A 22689-nucleotide genomic window follows, 5' to 3' on the forward strand; every position below is an offset into this window, starting at 1 on the left:
CTGCAGCCCTCATGTTCAAGCTGAGTATATTTTGAATGGTGAATATGAAGGTATTAAGAGATAATCATAATCATAAAACACAGCGTGATGATAATGGCATGGTAATAGAACGACAGAGATGTGCACAAGGAGATTACAGCATTCCTGACACTCACTGAGGGAAACTGTGTGCCAGGCGCTGCTCTTAGCTCTTCACGTGGATCAATTCAATCCTCAATGAAACCCCAAGAGGTAGGTGCTGTGTTTGACTCTCCCTTTATAGGTAAAGGCATGAAGGGACAAAGCTGTCAAGTGGCCTGCCCGCCATCACACAGCACTTACATGCCAGAGTCAGGATTCAAACATGGGCGGTCTTGCTCTGGAGCTTTTCCAGAAGAGCAAAGGGCATCTCATAAACCAGGTGAAGGGAGCCTTTCATTTGGAGGGGCCCACAAAGGATGTGAGGGACAAGCATTTCACATAGAAAATACATAGGCAGTGGAGCCCAGCTGCTGTTGTGGTCAGAGGATGCAATCCAGCACAGCTGAAGGGTGAGGTGCAAAGTTCAAGGCAGAGATGGAGCTGGGGGGAGAGTGGGGCTAGGACTGCCCTGCTAAAGCACGAGAGCCCTTTTACCTGAAGGGCAGAGCCTCCTACATCTTTCTCCCTGGTTGTTGCTCCGTACAAGGGTTCTGTATTCAAATAATCCTAGGAAACTGTTAAACACATATTAAGCAGGGTCCTTTTCAGCAGGGCTTGGTAGAGTCCTTAAAATGCTAGCATGTATTCTGAATCTCTGGTGGGGGGTTGGCTTTCAGGTTTCCCCCTAGTTTCTGGATCATTGAAACATTTTGTTGAACAGCATCTCATGGGACTGTAACTGTCCCTCAGAACCCACTGTGGGAAAAACTGTGCAGGAAAACAAGACTTGCTTAGTGAACTGAGCAGAGAAGACTGAATATCAGGGATGCCCTTGTGCTGGAATTCTGGAGCCTGCGGAGGATTTGGGTTTGACAAAGCCAAAACAGGAAGTATAGAGACTAAAGTGCTAGTAAAACTCTTTAATCTATTTGTACTTCTTAAGAGTAGTTTTTTCAGACTTGGTGGTCTAGTGGTTAAGAATATGCCTACCAATGCATGGGACATGGGTTCGGTCCCTGGACCAGAAAGATCCCACATGCCATGGAGCAATTAAACTCCTGAGCTACAACTGCTGAAGCCCACACACCCTAGAGCCAGTGCATGCAAGAAGAGAAGCCACTGCAATGAGAAGACCGCGCACTGCAACTAGAGAGTAGTTTCCACTTGCTGCAACTAGATAAGCCCATGGGCAGCAATGAAGACACAATAGAGCCAAAAAAAAATAAATACATTTTTTTAAAAATCAGAAATAAAGCAAAAAAATGTTTTAAAAAGAGTCAGCTCCCATCCCTTCTGTAGCTTCCTCCATCCTTCCTCAAATTCAGGACATTTTTGTGTTTGACTATTATTCTTAGCTAAGTCGTGAACAATATCTAGCACTGACTGTACCTGGAATTGGGGGAATAAAAGAGTACTGATAGAAGAGTATCATGCTGGAGTCGGGGACTACTGAATATTTCTTTTAATATGGACTCTGTGGTCAGTCACTTCAGTCATGTCGAACTCTTTGCAACCTTATGGACTGTAGCCCACCTCTGTCCATGGGATTCTCCAGGCAAGAACACTGGAGTGGGTTGCCATTTCCTTCTCCAGGGAATTTTCCCATCCCAGCACAGACAGATTCTTTAACCACTGAGCTACCTGGTAGGCCCCCAAAAGGGGCTATGGAAATCTAAAATATCCTTAAGATCCAAAACAGTGAAGTGCAGTGGTAGAAAGGTCAGCAAAGGGATTGCTACCTTGGGAAAACAGAAAGCAAGTAACTCCTGGTGCAGAAACACCTGCTGAGCCTGGCGAGAGGACTGTCCTCGTATTGGATAAACTTCATGTGGACGAGCTCTGTTAAGGCTCTGTTTCTTTACCACTCTGTAGTGTGGAATATTAGAATTGCAATAAAGGCTGTATGGCCAGTGGTTTGGTTCTGACAGCAGTATACTACAGGGCAGAAGAGAAGGTAAAAAACAGCAACTAAATATCAGGATTAGAGTTAGGAAAAACATGCCATTCTAGACCTCGTGGGCGTTAACATTAATTATGAAATGCGGTAGCCATTCCAATCTTTACTCAGTTCTTGAGAGTAACGACAGTGGTACCCGGAGGAAATAGTTAGATGCATCTCTGAGTGAAATAATGGTTTATCAGCAAATATATGTTAGCACGAGAGATCAGCAAAAATTTCTAGTATGAGTAAGAATCCTAGGGCCAACATTTATGGTAGCATAGTTGTATACACGAAAATAGAGGACAAATAAAGACCTCACATATTAATAATTAGGAAATTGGTTTCATTTTATACGAAAACTTTTTTTTTTTTCCTTTCAAGAAAAGCCTAGCATTTCCCGAAAGAGAAGTCACGCGTCTTGCATTTTTACTGAAGCAGCTACCTTATTCCAGCAGTAGGAGCTTCAACCCAGAAAGACTTTCTTCCGCTGTCAGTTTTGGCTTTAGGCATTTCAAAATTAATAGACTGGGTCGAGTAAGGGGCATATTTGCAGCCTGTGTTAGATGAAAGTGAAGATAAATATGCTTCTACTAAATGACCCTGAGAAAACATTTACAAGGAGATGAATTAAAAAAAAAAAATCCTGGGACAATGAAGTAATTGGATTGAATCTGAGAAAATGTATGCTGCCCCTCATAGTTGAGAGCAGGCTTTATTTTTGTTTTACTTTACGTGATTTTATTCCTGGCCTAACTACGTGCACCGCTTGTTTTGCTGGGCTCTTAGCAACACCACTGATGTAATGGTACTCCAGCCATGAGAGGCTCCCAGCGGCTTATATTAATTTATGTATGAGAGCATAAACGCTTCCGGTAGATATTATCAAGGGACAATTATTTTCACAACTTTTTAAAAACTGCTGGCTGTAGCGGGACATTGATCTGAACAAAACAGGATAAAGAGCAGTTGGCCACATGGATGCTCACAAGTGTTTCCACATGAAACTCTTAACTGGTTTTAAAACATCATAGCACTTGAATAATTTGAAGAAATAAGTGTTATCAACCTTGTACCTCCATTCACTGCAAAAATATAAATTGTGTTGTTAGGTATATTTCTCTGTGTATTCACCAAGGAGAAAGTTGAGAAACTTGAAACAGTTGACCTAGACCCCCAAATCATTTTAAAGAAGAATATTGCAATTTTTTAGGTTCTTTCTTTTCCCTCAAAACATGAAGAAGCATTTGTGTTAGAAGCATGGCCAGCTTCCAGGGCTCCATGCTCAGAAGACAGACTCAGACTTGATGCTCTGCGAACTCCATCTTGAAATTCTTAATAATTTAACTTTGAATTTGTGTTTTATTTTTAAAATTAATTTTTATTGGAGTATAGTTGCTTTACAGTGTTGTGTTAGCTTCTGCTTTACAGCAAAGTGAATCAATTCTATGTATACATATATCCCCTCTCTTTGGGATTTCCTTTCCATTTAGGTCAGCACAGAGTACTGGGTGGAGTTCCCTGTGCTATACAGTAGGTTCTCATTAGTTATTTATTTTATACATGGCATCAATAGTGTGCATATGTCAATCCCAATCTTCAAATTTGCCCCACCACCCCTGTTATCCATAAATTTGTTCTCTCCATCTATGTCTCCATTTCTGCTTTACAAATAGGACCACCCATTCCATTTTTCAACACATATTTGTTTTGTTTTTTTTTGACATCTAACCACAGATAAATTTTATTTTTTTATTTTATTTTATTTTTTTTGCAATTTAGCATGCATACAAGCATGTATTTTTTTCACTTTTTAAAATTTTTTTATTTTTTTAAATTAGTTTATCTATTTTTTAACTTTACAATATTGTATTTGTTTTGCCATACATTGACATGAATCCACCATGAGTGTACATGATTTATATTTGTTAACATATGACATATTTGTTTTTCTCTTTCTGACTTACGTCACTCTGTATGACAGTTTCTAGGTTCATCCATGTCACTGCAAATGACATTATTTTGTTCCGTTTTATGGCTGAATAATAATCCACTATATATATATATATATATATATATATATATATATATCTCACATCTTTGTCCATTCATCTGTTGATAGACATCTAGGTTGCTTCCATGTCCTGGCTATTGTAAGTAGCGCTGCGATGAACATTGGGGCATTCTTAAGTGAAACGGACAAAAAATATGTATGCGGTTTGGAGTCTTCCATTATGTGTGGCTTCACTTCCCCAGAATAGGTTCTTTCCCACTCACCTCTCTGCCCCCATCCAATGACCTCTGCCACCTTCTACCCTAGCAGGGTCTGGGCATACAGGGGGTGGGACCCCTAGCAACTGTGATGGACTGCTCTCACCCTAGAACTACCCCTGTGTCCAAGGGATTGTGGTTGGGAATAACAAATAAAAAATGTGACAGAGAGATAAGAAAAAATTGGCCATGGACATCAGAAAAATATATATTTTTTCCTTTTTGAACAAGGGGTCAACAAATCAAGCCAATGACTGCTTCCCTGAAGCCCATCTTTGGCTCAGGCTCTGTGTAGGTTCCCAGATGACTGTGAGCATGGTAGATGGCAGTGGTCCCCCTGTACCTGCTGAGTGAGTTTTCTTCAGTCCAAGAATAAAGGGGAAAGTGGTAGAGAAGAAAAATAAGTCCAGTCTGTTCCTCAATTTTCATAATTGAAAAAAAAAACACATGTACACCAATGTTCATTGCAGCACTATTTATAATAGCTAGGACGTGGAAGCAGCCTTGATGTCCACTGGCAGATGGATAAAGAAGTTGTGATGTGTGTGTGTGATAGTTGCTCAGTCATGTCCCACTCTTTGCGAACCCATGGACTGTAACCTGGCAGGCTCCCCTGTCCATGGAATTCTCCAGGCAAGAATACAAGAGTGAGTTGCCATTCCCTTCTCTAGGGAATTTTCCCGACCCAGGGATTGAACCCTGGTCTCCTGGATTGTAGGCAGATTCTTTACCGTCTGAGCCATATATACAATGGAATATTAGCTATAAAAAGGAACACTGAGTCATCCCTAATGAGGTAGATAAACCTAGAGCCTATTATACAGAGTGAAGTAAGTCAGAAAGAGAAAGGCAAATACAATATATTAATGATTATATATGGAATCTAGAAAGATGGTACTGATGAACCTATTTGCAGAGCAGCAATGGAAATGCAGACATAGTGAACAGATTTGTAGACACAGTGGGAGAAGGAGAGAATGGGATGAATTGAGAGAGTAGCATGGAAACATATAGTCTACCATATGTAAAATAGACAGCCAGTGGGAATTTGCTGTATGACACAGGGGGCTCAAATCCAGTGCTCTGTGACAATGAAGAGGGGTGGGATGGCACAGGAGGTGGGAGGGAGGCTCAAGAGGGAGGGGACATAAATATGCCTATGGCTGATTCATGTTGATGTATAGCAGAAATCAAAACAATATTGTAAAGCAATTATCCTTGAATTAAAAATAAATAAATTTTAAAAAATGAGAGGGTCTTTTTTTTTTCTTTTGGTTTTATTTTTGAACTGTAATACTGATTTGAGACTCAAGATATGGGCCTTCCTCAGGCATATTCCTGTGGGCATGGTACTATCTTCTGAAATGGATTTGATGGCTTCCATTCATATGGCCTTCCTTTTCCCCATTTCTTGGGTTCTCGGTGGGAGGTTTTAGCCTGGTTGACCTGTTTCCTATGAGCACTCTATCTGTTGCTTCTGTCCTGTATCTTCCAACCCTTGCTGGTCACCTTGAAAGTGAAACTGAACATCGCTCAGTCATGTACAACTCTTTGCGACCACATGGACTATACAGTCCATGGAATTCTCCAGGCCAGAATACTGGAGTGGGTAGCCTTTCCCTTCCAGGGGATCTTCCCAACTCGGTGATTGGACCCAGGTCTCCTGAATTGCAGGCAGATTCTCTACCAACTGAGCCACAAGGAAAGCCCTGCTGGTCACCTTAGAAGGTGACTAAACCTTTCAAAACTTTTCTACTCTGTTATTTCTCACCTGTTTCTCTTTTTTCTTCATTTGTAGCCATTTCCCTTTATTTCAATGGTATTACTTGATTCCAGGATCCGGTGAAAGTAACATCTGATGCTATCTCATATATTACTCCTTATGTGTCATTTAATCTGATTACTTCGTAGCATAGTAAAAATTAAAGTAGCATTTTATTCGTGAAAGACCTAGTTATCCATCAATATCTCTTTGCCAGAGCAGATTAATCATTAAGCATTCCTAGAGTTCTAGGTTCTATGTCTTAAGTTTTCTGGAAGACAGAAGTCTGCCAAGACATTTTTCATAGCCTGTGGTTTCGTTAATATTGATGTTAAGCATTTATGCTCTTACTGAGTTATTCCATGTCATTTATTTGAAGTTCATATGATCATAACCATAATGGAATGAATCTACTGTTTGTTATTTCAATAACTATTCCCTTCTGGGGCTACGTAGGCAGAGGACAAAGTTCTACCACATTGGGTGTGTGTGTGTGTGTGTGTGTGTGTGTGTGTGTTGCATTTACTTGCTACATTTTTTTTCCCCAGCTCCATGTGGCATGCAAAATCTTAGTTCCTGGACCAGGGATCGAACCCGCAACCCCTGTATTGGAAACACTGAATCTTAACCAGTGGCCCACCAGAGAAGACTCCACCACTTTCTTCTTTAACGTAGCATCAGCAATACAGGTTCCCTTCCTGCAGGTTGCTTTCTGCTGAACCTCAGTTCAGGGATCTTCAGGAGAACAGAGTCATCCAACCTTCAGTCCTTATCAAATTCAGCAACCTAAGGTCCTTGAGCTGCCATACTGGGAGAGAAAGAAAAATAATTCAGAAGCCCCTCCCCCACCTCTGGATCCTGTCCATGGTGCCCCATCCAAAGGCAGGAAGTCTTGTTTCTGATTTCACATTTTTATCCATAGACCCAAATTCCACTGCAATTCCCAGGGCAGCACAGTGAGTGGTTACTGCCATGTCTAGACACCCAGGCTCAGCAACTAAGAGAATCTTGAGGAAATGTGAAGCTGTGTTGATATAAGACACTCTAGACTCTGTATTGGACAATAGAGACCAACAGTTACAGGAGTATTTTTAAAATTCCCTGATTCACCTGCATAGTTCATGCCTCACTCAAATGGTGCATAATTTAACAGGAAGCATATGTCCAACCAGGAAAAACAGTTCTCTGAAAATTCCACTGTCTTCCTCTTGATCGCTTCCTATATACAAATAAGAATGTCTTGCACAATACCTGTGACCTGTTCAAACATCTGAGGTCTTAAAAGCCTCATAATTATACCTTTGGCTTGAAACCTGAATGTATCTGGAGCATAGAATCCTGGCTCCCTTTATAGATGGCTGGCAGGATTTGCTTGTCACTTTTGGGAGGGGGGGGGTGGATTTCTATTCTTTGTAGAATATTCCCACACATGTCTGTGTCTATTTCTCAGAGCAGTGCCACAAAAGATGTGACCTCTTTGCTCCCAGTCACCTTTCATGGTGCTGAATTGCCTCGGACGCCGGGGCCAGTCAGCACGATTTGATTTGCCATGGTCAGAATAAGATTATATCTAAGAACGGTGTCATTTCCAGGTTCAATAGGCACAGATTTAAAACTAGTCCTCTCTTTGACCCTCTGGGTTCCTTGAACTCTTGCACCTTCTTTGACAGTGTTTGTGAATGAGTGAATTCATGAGAATTCAAGGTTATTTCAATGATAATAGCCCGGCAGTGACAAAGAGGGGGAGGAAAGGCCAGTGTCCGGGCTCTGATGTTCCTTCTCTGGATCGACTTCCTTCCTGACAGACTGACTGCGGAGTGAATTCCCGCCGATGGTCAAAAGCTGAGAGCCGTTGTGTGTCTGCAACCGTGCTGCTGCTACTGATCTCTGAACATGACATGCCTGAGAATATCGCGTCGCCATGGCAACAACAAACAGGGGGCTAAATTCCATTAGCTGCAGGGATTCAGTGAGTCAAACAGATAATGTGCCGGGTGGGGTGGGGGGGAGCGGCCAAGTGCCCACCGAGGCTGATGGGAAAGTTGTGATGATTAACTTCAGCCTCTTATGTCTACTTGGGTATATGAATTGTCTTGTTGGTTACTTAAGCTTTTATGTTCTATGATGTTTGCTACCAAAAAATACTTAAAAACCCATGAAACAGTCCACTCCCAGGAATGTACATGAAGGGTTATTTTCTGTTTATTTAAAATACCCAGCATTTTCACTGCTACATCTTTTGATTTCCTCCATTACTCGAGATTCATTTCTTTACCTTTTTTGTTCCCTAAAAAAAGATGAGTGACAGGGAGTTAAAAAAATTGACATTGCACTTATCTTCAAATGATTTTCTTTGAAACATCTAGAATGAGTTTGACAACTTTTTTCATTAAGGTCAATGACACTAAGATTTTTTTAAGGAGAAAGTTCTTAAGTCAAAAGGAGAAAAAAGTTGAGTCCTTTGATATATTCAGTGCAGTTGAGGGACAGTGGGTTCTAGATAAGATGAAAGAATGCAGACATTTTCAGAATAACTTTGAATGTGAGAAATTAATAGCTTTATACTATCTCATATTAGTGGCCTATTAATATCTTAAACTCAAAAGAGATATGATCCTTCTTAAGGAAAAATTTGATTGATTGAATAAATATCTAGCCTTTTTTATATAACTAAGGAGAAGAAAAAAAAGAGGAAGAAAAAGCCTGCTGGAACTCATAATAATATGCCATGCTGCCTTTTTATGCCAGGCCCAAGTGTTCTCTGGGCTTCCTTGGTGACTCAGATGGTAAAGAATCTACCTGCAACGCAGGAGACCTGGGTTCGATCCCTGAGTCGGAAAGATCCCCTGGAGAAGGGATGGCAACCCACTCCAGTACTCTTGCCAGGAGAAGCCCATGGAAAGAGGAGCCTGGCGGGCTGCAGTCCATGGCGTCAGAACGAGTGGGACACGACTGAGCTACTAACACTTTACAGTGTTCTCATGTGTGCTTCCCTGCCCTTGTCCCTGCCTCTGTCTGCAGGTGCCTCCTGTCCTGCCAGCTTCCTCTGCAACATAACCGTAGCATATTCATCCATTTGCTAAGAGACAAGGATGGGATTACATGTCATTTTTTTAAATAAAAAAAGTACTATTTAGATACTAAATTTAATTGTTTAAAATATTAAATTTTCCTCTTTGGAAATGTTTTAACTGCCTAAGTGATCATATTATATATAAAATCAACTTTTCTTTTTTTAATGTTTATTTTTAATTGGAGGATAATCGCTTTAAAATGTGTTGGTTTCTACCCTTACAACATCGTGAATCAGTCATAAGTATACATATGCAATGGCACCCCACTCCAGTACTCTTGCCTGGAAAATCCCATGGATGGAGGAGCCTGGTAGACTACAGTCCATGGGGTCACTAAGAGTCGGACACGACTGAGTGACTTCACTTTCACTTTTCCCTTTCACGCACTTGAGAAGGAAATGGCAACCCACCCCAGTGTTCTTGCCTGGAGAATCCTAGGGACGGCGGAGCCTGGTGAGCTGCCCTCTGTGGGGTCGCACAGAGTCGGACACTACTGAAGCGACTTAGCAGCAGCATATATATGTCCTCTCCCTCTTCAACTTCCCACCCCCCACCCTCTACCCCATCCCACCCCTCTAGGTTTTCAGAGTATGCTGTCTGGCTCCCTGCGCTATTCAACAACTTCCCACTAGCTATCTGTTTTACATATGGCAATGTATATGTTTCAATGCTACTCTCTCAATTCTTTTCACCCTCCTATTGCCCCACTATGTCCACAAGTTGGTTCTCTACATCTGCATCTCTATTCCTGCCTTGCAAATAAGTTCATCAGTACCATTTTTCTAGATTCCATACATATACATTAATATATGAGATTTGTTTTCTCTTTCTGACTTACTTCATTCTGTATAACAGACTCTAGTTTCAGAGGATCCTATATTATTATTAACCAGATGAGAAATCAGGGTATTCAGTTTCTGCTACCAAAGAATGATGTGGCTTGATGGACCTCAGGGAGTATCTACTTCTGTAATTTAGACAAAAAGTATAAACTCAACCTCTTAGTTAATCTTCTTTAATTATGCTATAATCTGCCTCACAACTGAGAATAAGATAAGAATCTTAACCAGGAGAATTTTGAATAATTATAAACATATATATTACTGGTTTTCCTCAGAAACCTTTTTAATAAACAAAGTTAAATCACTCACTGACACATACACACAGAGTTTTCTTCTTAGAGACAAATGTATATACCTTTTGCAAAAAAATTTATTGGAGTATAGTTGATCGACATAAAGATATATTTCTTATATCCCCTTCTTGTTTTTCCCAACAAAGCAATAGAGATCATCTGAGCTCTTGTGAGGTCTTGTGTGTTTTCTTAAAAATATTTATTCATTTACTTACTTGGCTGTGTCAGGTCTTACCTGCAGCATGTGGGGTCTTTCCTTGTGGTATGCAGGCTTCTCTCTTGTTAAGGTACACAGACTTAGTTGCCCCGTGGCATGTGGTATCTTAGTTCCCCTGACCAGGGCTCAAATCGCCATCTTCTGCATTGGAAGATGGATTCTTAACCACTGGACCACTAGGGGCATCCTGAGATGTCATACATTTTATATTGCTCCCTCCATCCAATATCCATCTTCTTTTTAGGCATCTATATGTGTGTGTGTGTGTGTGTGTGTGTGTGTTTGTGTGTGTGTGTGTGTGTGTGTGTGTGTGTGTGTGTGTGTGTGTGTGTGTGTGTGTGTGAGAGAGAGAGAGTGTGTGTAAGCCATGGGAAGAAGTGGAAGGACCATGCCCAGGGCCCTGAGCGGTCCTCCTGGACTGTGTGGATTGTGTTAAGGACAGGAGGACTGGGAGGGAGAGGCCCTCGTTTATACAGTTTTCTCTGTGAGTGAACAACGGAACTGAGGAATCGGAAGACTGAGCAGGACAATGCTAGGATGAAAGTAATGCTTGAAGATAATTTAGGAATTACATTACCAAAAAAAGGGGTCAATTTGATCATTTTAATCATCTAGTTGTGAAGTGCTACAGTTGAATACAACTGGAAAGGAACTGACTGGTATAAAAGAAACTGCAAATTAAATAGTTTTTGCTGTTGGTTTTTATGATTGTAACTTTGATACACCTTTTTCTGATGAAAGCAATAATACTAATGATTTTCTATATGTATTTAAAATGTTTGAATGCAACCATTCTGCCAGGGAATCCAACATCCTTGAAAATATCAGGACATCACTTTGGAAAGGTCTGCTTTCATCAGACAAATAGTGAAATTTCTTCACAAAACCTTGGTTATTTTAAAGCATGAAACACAAACTCTACATTTATTTGGAATCTTTTCTTTTTCTTTAGAGAAACAAAATTACAATTGAGTCCTTTACTGATTGAATATTTTAATAGAGCTCCCTCTCCTTACAATCTTGCAACAGTATATAAAAAATGCAGAATTTATGAACTATTTATTACATAAATAGTAGAATCAAGGACTTCCCTAGTGGTCCAGTGGTTAGGAACTCCAAGTTTCCACTGCGGGGGGCATATGTTTGTTCCCTGGTCAAGGAGCTAAGACCCCACATGCCTCGCAGAATGGCCAAATTTTTTTTTAAATTAAAAATAAATAAATCTCAAGATTCATGTTTTAAAAAAAGTAGAGTCACAGTATCTCAAACTAATTAAGGGAGAGCAATCTTAGCCAATTAAATGTTTTAATATGAAATTGAATTAAACTAAAGCAGTATTATTTTCAAGCCCCTTATGCTATTTCAAAATAAGGCATTCATTTTCCCCATAGAGATTGTTATGGACTGCTCAGAAGTAAACAGTTAACAGTTATTTGCCCATTTATTAATAAGAGCGAGTACATAGTGTTTCAGGATGTACAATTTGTCCTGTTAAATATTTCAAATATTCCCTTCCCTTGTATTCTCATCACAAAGTGTTAGAAGGTGAACCTCTGTGAAAGCTTCTTTTTTATATAATTTAAATTCTAAATAAGATTTGGGGATGATTGAAACTTTTCCATACTGAAAATAATCAATACTCATTAATATTCAAAAGCTTTTATTTATCATTAAGGTCACTGCCTATTTCCCATCTCCTTGAGCCCTAAGACCCTGCTATGATGAGTTACGGTTTTCAGGGAAGTCCCTTAGTGATTAAGACTGATCCTTTGCAAAAAATAAAAATAAAAAAAGACCCATTCTTTGCAATATAGTATCTTTAATAAGCCGTGAGCCCCAGCCTTGTAATTCCTTCTGTTGGAGGTTGAGAGGGGCCACAAGGTGAACTTTTTGCCATCTTCAATTTGTTCCTAGTTTCTCTGTGCATGGGGGCCTCCCATCAGCATTGTAATAACTCTAACAGGTCAAGATGTAAGAACCTCTGCCCTATGTTCTTGCGTAGCTGTTGTGTTTTCAGCTCTTCCCCAACTCTCTGCTGCGCTCCTGTTACTTTGTATTATTGCCAGTTCCTTTGATACATCCCCACCTGCCCTCCCATCAGTCTCAATGTCAACACATATACCAGGTGACATCATTATCAGCAAGGTCAGCATCAGCACCCCTACACAGTTGTGTCAGCAGCTGACCCCATGCTGGTTCACGGCATTATTTTAAATTCAAATTCATCTATTTCATGCTGGGATTTTACTGATATTTAGAGGAGATTTTATCTACTCATGTGGAAAGGGAGAAGCAGACACCTTTTCATTTTTTGTGGGGGAAGAAGCTCTTGTTCTTTGAAAGGATTGATGTATAATCCTCATGCTTTCTCTCTGGGCTCTTCTAACATGTCTGGTGATATCTATTCCTAGGAATCATTTTCTTTATGTTTATTTCATATAAAGTTTAGGATCTTTAGGTGAGGTTGTCCTTGAAGACTACCAAAAAGCTGTTTATAAGACAAAAGCTGTGAGTTTTAAAATCCTTATTTGCACCAAGGCTCTTGATAGATTGGCCACCCCCCTTCCATTTTTTTTTTTCCAGCTAATGCTTTAGAGTAAAATGGGGATGTTCTTAGTGCTATGAGATTATCTCTCAAAGAAGTGACCTTCTTGTGCATGAGTAACGTTAAAGATTCTTTTGTATGTTCCTCTAGTCTGATCATAAGAAGTCCTCAGATGATTATCTTGGTACAGATGGCTTTTATCTGACCATAAGGAAGACACCATGAAATATGTCTCCTCACACCTATCCCACTCAGCTTTTCTTCCCCACATCTCAACAACTTGCTGCATCTCACCTAATTTCCAGGGATACCTGGAGGGTGGCTCAGATGGTCAAAAATTTTCCCCAGATTTTCCCCGGGTTTGATCCCTGGGTTGAGAAGCTCTCCTTGAGTAGGACATGGCAACCCACTCCAGTGTTCTTGCCTGGAGAATTCCATGGACAGACGAGCCTGGAAGGCTATAGTCCATGGGGTCGCAAAGAGTTATTCATAGAGGAATACTGTAGCCTTTTCCTATATGAATGAGCCTTTTAAAAGAGAGGGCCATGCAGAAATTCTGGTCCCAAAAGTTAAAGAGAGCAAAGAGGTCATTTTCAATATCAAAATGAAAATCAGCTGAAGAAAGAGCTGTTCATAAAAACTAGATCATGCCTGTCAACAACTGATACAAGTTTTCTGAAAATAATTTTATGAGAATATGTTGTCTACTGACCTGGTTTGGATAGTTTTATTTACCTGGAACGTACTTTGCAAGTATCTAAATCAGCTATTTTTTCTTAATTAAAGATCACTTATGTCCCAGACCCTGAGAACAGAAGTATTATATAAATATCATAGGGCTTTCATTCAAGAGGAGCTTCCCTGGTGGCTCAGACGATAAAGAATCTACCTGCAATGTGGGAGACCCAGGTTCAAACCCTGGATTGGGAAGATCCCCTGGAGGATGAAATGACAACCCACTCTAGTATTCTGGCCTGGAGAAATCCATGGACAGAGGAGCCTGGCGGGCTACAGTCCCTGGGGTTGCAAAGAGTCAGACACAACTTAGCAACTAATTTTCATCCAAGAAGTGTGTCATTTGATGGAAGGGATGGAGGACAGACACAAGGCACTGCAATTCCCTGAGCATTGGCATGTCATGGGAGCATCAGGGATGAAGCGCCTGAGAGGCAAGCAGGGAGGTCAGGCAGAGCAGTGCACAGGGGAACGCCGGGGATTTGCTGGGTCCCACAAGCCCAGGTAGCTGGGTCCGGCCAGAGAAGCACTTATAAACTAGAGATGGCAAAAGTCAGGCTGGATGCCCGCTGAGAATGTGTTATTTTATTCTGAAAGACCTTGAGCAGGAGAGAAACAGGATCAAATTTGCATTTTAGAAAGGGCACTGTGGCAGAAGTGTGAAAGATAAACCAGAATAAGCAAAGACTAGAGATGGAGAGAGGAGGCAGAGATAATAAGGGCATGAACTTGCAGGGCAGTGCTTCTGTGATGCTTCTGAAACTGGCATTTTACCCTCTTAATGTCTCTCCCTCTGCACAAGCGCGCGCGCACACACACACATGCACACAATTTTGTCATGTTTATTTCTAATCAGTCCTCTTCATAAATAAAATCTCAGAACCTTTCATTACATTGACAGCACAGTGTAGTTCACAAACATATTTTAGAAATGCATTTTTTTCACACAATACCTAATAATATGCGTTGCATTTCTAAAACTGCTTGGTGAGTACAATGGTGGGATTACAATGAAACAGATAAGAATGCCTTGTTTGATTAAATACCTTTATAATATTTAAACCATACATAGAGAATGGACTTGTGGACACAGTGGGAGAAAGAGAGGGTGGGACCAATTCAGAGAGGAGCACTGACATATATACACCACCACGTATAAAATAGGTAGCTAGTGGGAAGCTGCTGTATAGCACAGGGAGCATAGCCTGGTGATCTGTGATGACATAGAGGGGTGGGATGAGGAGTGGGGATGGGGGGGAGGCACAGGAGAGAGGGGATATATGTATATTCATAGCTGATTCACGTTGTTGTACACCTGAAACCAACACAAAATTGTAAAGCAACTACACTTCAATAAAAAATTTAAAAAGAAAAAAAGAAACACACAGATCAGGGCACATGAGTAGAATAGCCATTAAAAATGAATAAGATGCATCATGACTGGCTGAAACAGAGAAGAACCCTGTGGTCCTCCCCCCCACCATGTTCTCTGCCTGTCTTTTGTCTGTGGAGAATTTTAGTCAAAAATAAGTTTAATCAGAGAAACGAGAAGTGTGGAGACAAAGGAAAACAGTCAAAGGAGACCAAATAATAATAACGCAGTCATTAAGCAAAGTCAAGAACCTTTAGTTCCTTGTCAAGGGCTAATAGATAGTATTCTCAGCCGTATCCTATGAACTGTCTTATAGAGACCGAAACCCAGATGGGAGAAATTTAACTACATAATGACCAGACTGTACTCACAACATAAGCCGCTGCAATTCCAAGAACTGGACTCCAAAAAATGGGAAAAAATGGCCCCTGGAACTGATAATTAACTGTACTACAACAATCAAGATGACACTGGTCAGATCACAGGTGATCAATTTGAAGATGACTGTCGGATGACTGTACTTTTTCTGCATGTAGCCCCCGTCCTGTGTATAAAATCTCTCACCTCCTGCTTGTCATGGGGTGGGGGAGGTGGAGGGAGGAGAGTCCACCTTTGGACAGATGTCCATCCTCCTCCTCAGAAGCCTGCATCTGAAACAAAGCCAACTTTCCTTTCCACCAACTTAGCTGGTTTATTGGCTTTTGGGTGGCGAGCAGCCGGAACCCATACCTTTTGGTAACATAGTGTTTGGAAAGCAAGTTTGTCATGAGAGGAAAAGACAGGCTTTGGAATGTTTACGCAGTGGGTGGCTGATCTGCCAGAATGGCCAGAAGATGGGGAGAGTGCTGACAGGTGTAAAGATCACAAGGTGTGATAAGCCTCCATGGCATAAAGACACTAGCATCCCCTCTGAGCACCAGGCCTGAAGTCACACAAGCCATTACTTCATCATGGCCTTACCTTTGCCCCTCACAGTGTCTGATCACAATTCACGAGAACCCGACAGTCAAGAGTTCCATCCTGGGAAGGAATCAGGCCTAGGTTTTTCAAAAGGCCTCCTCCAGAATCATTACTGTGACTCTATGTCAGCCATCACCAAGTCATATCTCATCACCAGGTGCCTGGTATACCATGCTTTATAAAGCATGAAATGAGGGAGACATCTCATGCTTGCTGGACCACATTGGGGGCATGATACCACTGTAATGGCAGAAAGTGAAGAGGAACTAAAGAGCATCTTGATAAAGGTGAAAAAGGAAAGTGAAATAGCTGGCTTAAAACTCAAATTTCAAAAAATGAAGATCATGGCATTCAGTCCCATCACTCTATGGCCAATAGATGGAGAAACAATGGAAACAGTGACAGACTTTATTTTCTTGGGCTCCAAAAATAACTATGGACAGTGAATGCAGCCATGAAATTAAAAGATGCTTGCACCTTGGAAGAAAAGCTATGACAAACCTAGATAGCGAATTAAAAAGCAAAGACATCACCTTGCCAACACAAAGTCCCATCTAGTAAAAGCTACGCTTTTCCAGTAGTCATGTATGGATGTGAGAGTTGGACCATAAAGAAGGTTGAGCAACGAAGAACAGATGTTTCAAATTGTGGTGCTGGAGAAGACTCTTGCGAGTCCCTTGGACAGCAAGGAGATCAAACCAGTCATTCCTAATGGAAATTAACCCTGAATATGCATTGGAAAGATTAATGGTGAAGCTGAAATCCAATACCACCTGATGTGAGGAACTAATTCACTGGGAAAGATCCTGATGCTGGGAAAGATTGAGGGCAGGAGGAGAAGAGGGCTCCAGAGGATGAGATGGTTGGATGGCATCACTAACTCAGTGGACATGAATTTGAGCAAACTCCCGGAGATAATGGAGGACTGAGGAGCCCGGTGTGCTGTAGTCCACGGGGTCACAAAGAGTCAGACAAGATTGAGTGACAGAACAACATTAACAGATTACTCCTCAGATGCACACAGAGGGAGAGTGTTATCATGGTTGGGTATGACGTCCACTATACTGGATACTTGGCACACAATTATGAGAGCATTGTGTCTGACAGGTCAAGCATAGCTTCTTGAAGAGCATTGTAAATCAGAACATGAAGGAACTTAGAGGGATGAATATAGAAGTGGTTCAAGGAATCAGTCCCATGGGGATAATGACTTGCTCTTATTGGATAAAGGAAAGCTATGCAATCATGCTGTTTTTCAAAGTTGAAATATATGTTCTTAATGAAAGTTGCATATGGGACTTCTCTGGTGGTCCAGTGGTTAAAACTCCATGCTTCCACTGAAGGGGGTGAGGGTTCAGTCCAAGGTCAGAGAGGTAGGTTCAATCCAAGGTCAGAGAAGTAAAATCCCACATGCTGAGTAGCCAAAAAAAAAATTAAAGTTGCACATAAATATATTATTAGTCCTGCACCTATGATTATAACATAGAACGTGCTCACATTAAATAACTGCCTTTAAAAAAAATAAATGACTAAGCGGATAGTTATTTGGACAGTATTTTAGGAATGAACTGGAAGATCTCTAGAAAATTGTTTCTGTGGTGTTCTTGCATGCTAAGTCACTTCAGTCGTGTCTAACTCTTTGCAGCTCTACAGACTGTAGCCCTCCAGGTTCCTCTGTCCATGGGATTTTCCAGGCAAGAATCCTGGAGTGGGTTGCCACGTGCTTCTCCAGAGGATCTTCCTGACTCAGGGATCAAACCCACGTCTCTTAAGTCTCCTGCATTGGCAGGTGGGTTCTTTATCACTAGTGCCACCTGGGAAGCCCAGGTGGTGTTCTTGGATCATGCTAACTGACTTTTTCCATTTATGCCACTCACATTTTAAAATGTACCTGCCTTTAATAATAAATGTTGTTCAATTAACCTCCTTCTTCTCCAACTTTTATCCTTGAATAGGCTTTCCAGGTGATGCAGTGGTAAAGAATCTGCCTGCCAATGCAGGAGACACAGGAGACACGGGTTTGATTCCTGATTCAAGAAGATTCCCTGGAGAAGGAAATATAAATCCACTCCAGTATCCTCACCTGGGAAATCCCACAGATAGAGGAGCCTGGCAGGGTACAGTCCATGGGGACGCAAAGAGTCGGATACAACTGAGCGACTGAGCGCACACACAGCATCCTTGAATGTATGTAGATTTCCAACATACTTTAAAAAGATAAAATTTAAAGGAATTAGGTATTATGTATGTTTATATCTAGTAAAATAATTATTTTCCTGAATGAAGAGATTATCTTTTATTTTTTACACTTGTGTTTGTGTATAGGTGAGAGACTTTTATTGATTCTTAAAGTTAATGTTAAAAATCACTTTAAAAAATCATGGTGTTAACTTTGCCTAGAGACATAGCTGAGGAAAAAGTCTCACATGCAACAAATGCAAATAGACCATTATATTTTATAGCTGCAAATAATTCCTCTAGCCTCCTACTCAAAAATGATACAGTGATACTCTTCACTAAGCTGTGTGTTTACTACATAGCAATCCAGAAAATTTGAGTTTGGGCAAATATGTCCACATATCATTATTACGTTATGCTAAACAAATTACTAGTAAATGTGGACAAATGTCTTACAAAAATATCGATGGTATTAACCATTACATATAATAATTATATAAATGAGTATGTAAAATAAATTTTCCACAAAGATATTTATTGTATCTGTATCATATTAATTATGTTGCTGTTTAAATAAAGATAAGTTCAATGCAATCTACAGAATTTGTTAATTTATCTCAAATGAGAAAAATAAAAAATAGCACATACATGAAAATAAAATATATTTTTGTACAAAATTATTATGTACTTCTTAAAACAGAAATATTTAAATTCCACATGCAATTTAGGACATACTTCACTTTAAATATTTAATGAAATAATTAAGTCTTGCTAAGTTAACATCTTTTATTTTTAAATTATAGATCCTTAGAAACTCTTACACTTTTCATTTTTATTGAATAATTCATTAGCTATAATTATTTCACACAAATTTTGATTAACAGTATATGAGTATCAACTCTTCAAAATTAAGAATTTTATTTTGTCTTGTAGTCTTTTAAATCCAGCATTATTCACATTTTATATTTATTGTCTTCTCTTTATCTGTGAAGATAATGTCAAGATGTTTGTAGCAAAATTATTTATCATTATTATATTGAAATCCTCTGAGTTAAACTAATCAGAAATTGTTTCTTTCTCTAATGATCACCCCTTGAATGCTGAATTTATGGCCAATGAGGCTGAAATTTATTTGAGAAAAGAGAAAGCTTTCCTGTCATTGTGTGTGGTTGTGTCCGTGTAGCTTTATCTCACACATACACATACACATCACGAGACTGAAAGATTTACACTTTCATTTGGCTCACGTGTTTCTGTCCTCTGTTTTCTCATCTAACATTCTAAGGTACTTTTCCTAAATCATCAGGAGATGAGCCATCTAGGTCAGCCATTTTCTGTGAACATTTGGAGCTTAATTATATTTCATAACGTACTTTTAACTTAAACAGACTTTATCATTTTTTGTAAAACCATTAACGACAAGAAGCTTTCATTCTCATATCTTTAATACTAAATAAAAACTGAGGAAGAAAAAACAGACTTTTTATCAAATGTATATCATGTGTTTTAAATTATCAAGTATATATTGAACAATTATTCAAGTACATATGAATATTTCTTAACGATAAAAGCAAAAAAAAAAAAAACATGGCCAACCAACCTGGGGAGACTGACAATCCCACATGAAGTTATTGGAAAGTTCAATAATAACCTCAATGAGCAAGTCACTAAGTGTTGCCAGATCACACAGAGGAGGTACCTAATCCAGAGGAAAGGATTTTGAAGGGATTCCTGGAGGTGGTGGCTTTGAGGACAGACCACATGGGCTAGCAGTAGCCAAGTGCTGAGAACTAGGAATGAGCTGTGGTGGGTATCACAGCTCACATGCAAAAGTGCCTGGACCTGAAGGAGCACCTTCTTAAGAAATAAGAATCTGGTGACGCTCCTTCTATAATCTGTCCAGATTTTCTAGAAAAACAAACAAACAACAGCAAAAATAGGCTGCCTGACCATGCAGAGATTTTTCAGAAATCAAAACTAGAAAGTCTAGAACTGTTGCTACTGGTTTTCATCTTCCCAGCCGTTTGTCTGTCAAGGGGGCCCATGACCACAGCAAAGCACATGTGCCTGAGTGGATGACAAGTTAAGTGGAATATCATGGAGAAAAAATAAATAAAAACGATTTTAAATCAGTGCCCAAGTGCACACACTACCTCTCTGAGGACAGTGATCACAAAGGGAAAAGCCAGGCATGAGCAGAGCAGCTTAGAAAACACCTGGGTTGAGACTTCCCTGGTGGTCCAGTGGTTAAGAATCTGCTTTCAAAGGGGATGTGGGTTCAATTCCTAGTCAGGAAACTAAGATCCCACATGCTGCGGAGCAACTAAGTCCTTGTGTCTTAATTAGAGAAGCCTGCGTGCCACATCAAAGACCCAGCACATCCAAACAATAAATAAATAAAATTAATTAATTAAACTGATTCCTGTTTTATTTTTTGTCTTTTTTTAAAGGACATCCATCTCCATTTTGGAGACTGTGTGGTGGAACACGAGATGAGCCCACAGAACAGGACACAGTCCCTCCTCTGATTGTCAGAATTGGCTGAATACTGCTGGGCAGGACTCTGTCTGTGTCATTTGTTCTTTTCCAAGTCCTGCATGGGGCCGTAAACAGATGGACAGAGATGCGCATGCTTGATGACTGTGCAGATGATTACTTCGTCCTTACGTATCAGGAAGTAGTAAGGATGCAAAATTCCCTGGAGACTTTCAACTGGGAATTTGATCTTTCATTAGCAGTAGAAACAGTTAGGTCAAATGATTGAAAAAAAAAAAAGTTTCCAAACATCCGAAATGAGGTCACTCTGATTCTAGATGATATGCTATCAAGAATATGCTACCTGTTACAGAAACATATTTTTTCATCATTTCTGTCTGCACTTACTTGATGGGGAACTGAAAAAGCTGCCAGGCCTGGAGAGGACAATTCTCTGAAGAGTTAGATGAAGGTCAAGAGGCACAAATATCCCAGCTGCTGATCTCATTCTCTCGCATGCTGAGGGAGGACCATGTTCCTATGCTGAAAATTGGGAACGTAGCCAGGGAAAGCCAGTATGAATTAATCCTATGCAAAGTGTTCTATCAGGGAAGTGCTCTCACCCAGGGTGAGTAAGCCAAGTTAAGTGAAATGAGGAGGGCACAGGGTTCAGGAGAGCTTTCTCAGCAGAAGGGTAAACATATGGAATGTTCCAGAAACTTGAAGTGTTTGCCTATGGATAGAGCAATGCATACAGTGAGCTGTCAAACAGGTGTGGGTCCTTCATGGAGGCTGTGATGGGCCGTTCTCACTGTCAGCCATCACTCTTCATCCCGCAGACAACCTGAAACCATGGAAAGGGGGTGTCATGGGCCACTTAGAAGGCCAGTCAGCTGTTACATCACTTGTTATTTCCTGACAACAATCCGTGGGATTGGAAATCAATTTCTTATGTCCACATAGAGGATTACACAACATTCAACAGATGGGTGTACCATTTTATGTGTGTGTTCAGTCTCTCAGTTGTGTCTGACTCTTTGCAACCCCATGGACTGTAGCCTGCCAGACTCCTCTGTTCAAGGAATTCTCCAGGCAAGAATACTGGAGCAGGTTGCCATTTTATCCAGAAAGTGAAAGTGAAAGTGAAGTTGTGCAGTCGTGTTTGACTGTTGCGACCCCATGGACTGTAGCCCACAAGGCTCCTCCATCCATGGAATTTTCCAGACAAGAGTACTGGAGTGCGTTGCCATTTCCTTCTCCAGGGGATCTTTCTGATCCAGGGATTTTATCCAGAAGATCTTCCCAGCCCAGGGATCAAACCCACCTGTGTATTTCTTGCATTGGCAGGCAGATTTTTTTTTTACCACTAGTGCTACCTGGGAAGCCCATACCATTTTATAGGACAGGTGATATGGATAGAGTTTGAAATATAAAAAGTAAAAATAAAAATTCAATTCAAACAACCAGCAATGATATCGTTAAGGTGACCTAGATGGGTTGGTTGGGGCATGGAGGTGGGAGGGAGATTCAAGAGGGAGGGGACATATGTATACCTATGGCTGATTTAGGAAATCAACCCTGAATGTTCATTGGAAGGACTGATGCTGAAGCTGAAGCTCCAATACTTTGGCCACAAGGTAAGAAGAGCTGACTCATTGGAAAAGACCCTTATTCTGGGAAAGATCAAAGGCAAGAGGAGAAGGGAACAACAGAGAATGAGATGGGTTGATGGCATCACTGACTCAATGGACATGAGTTTGAGCAAGCTCCAGGAAATGATGACGGACAGGGAAGGCTGGCATGCTGCAGTCCATGGTGTCGCAGAGTCAGACATGACTGAGCAACTAAACTGAACTGAAAAGCTGATTGTACGGCAGCCATTGTACAGCACTTCATTGTACAGCAG

The 22689-nt window shown here is 40.5% G+C and overlaps 1 long non-coding RNA gene across 1 annotated transcript; it reads left to right on the forward strand.

Moving 5' to 3' along the window:
• Nucleotides 1–7807: 7807 nt before the first annotated feature.
• LOC145544559 (uncharacterized) lies at nucleotides 7808–21159 on the forward strand. The gene is made up of 4 exons (XR_014081477.1): nucleotides 7808–8061; nucleotides 15487–17919; nucleotides 18086–18317; nucleotides 20759–21159. It is a non-coding gene; the product is annotated as an uncharacterized LOC145544559 (long non-coding RNA).
• The last annotated feature ends 1530 nt before the right edge of the window (nucleotides 21160–22689 follow it).

This window comes from Giraffa tippelskirchi, chromosome 4, assembly GCF_054371585.1.
Source record: "Giraffa tippelskirchi isolate mGirTip1 chromosome 4, T2T-mGirTip1v1.2.pri, whole genome shotgun sequence".
Taxonomy (NCBI): Eukaryota; Metazoa; Chordata; class Mammalia; order Artiodactyla; family Giraffidae; genus Giraffa; species Giraffa tippelskirchi.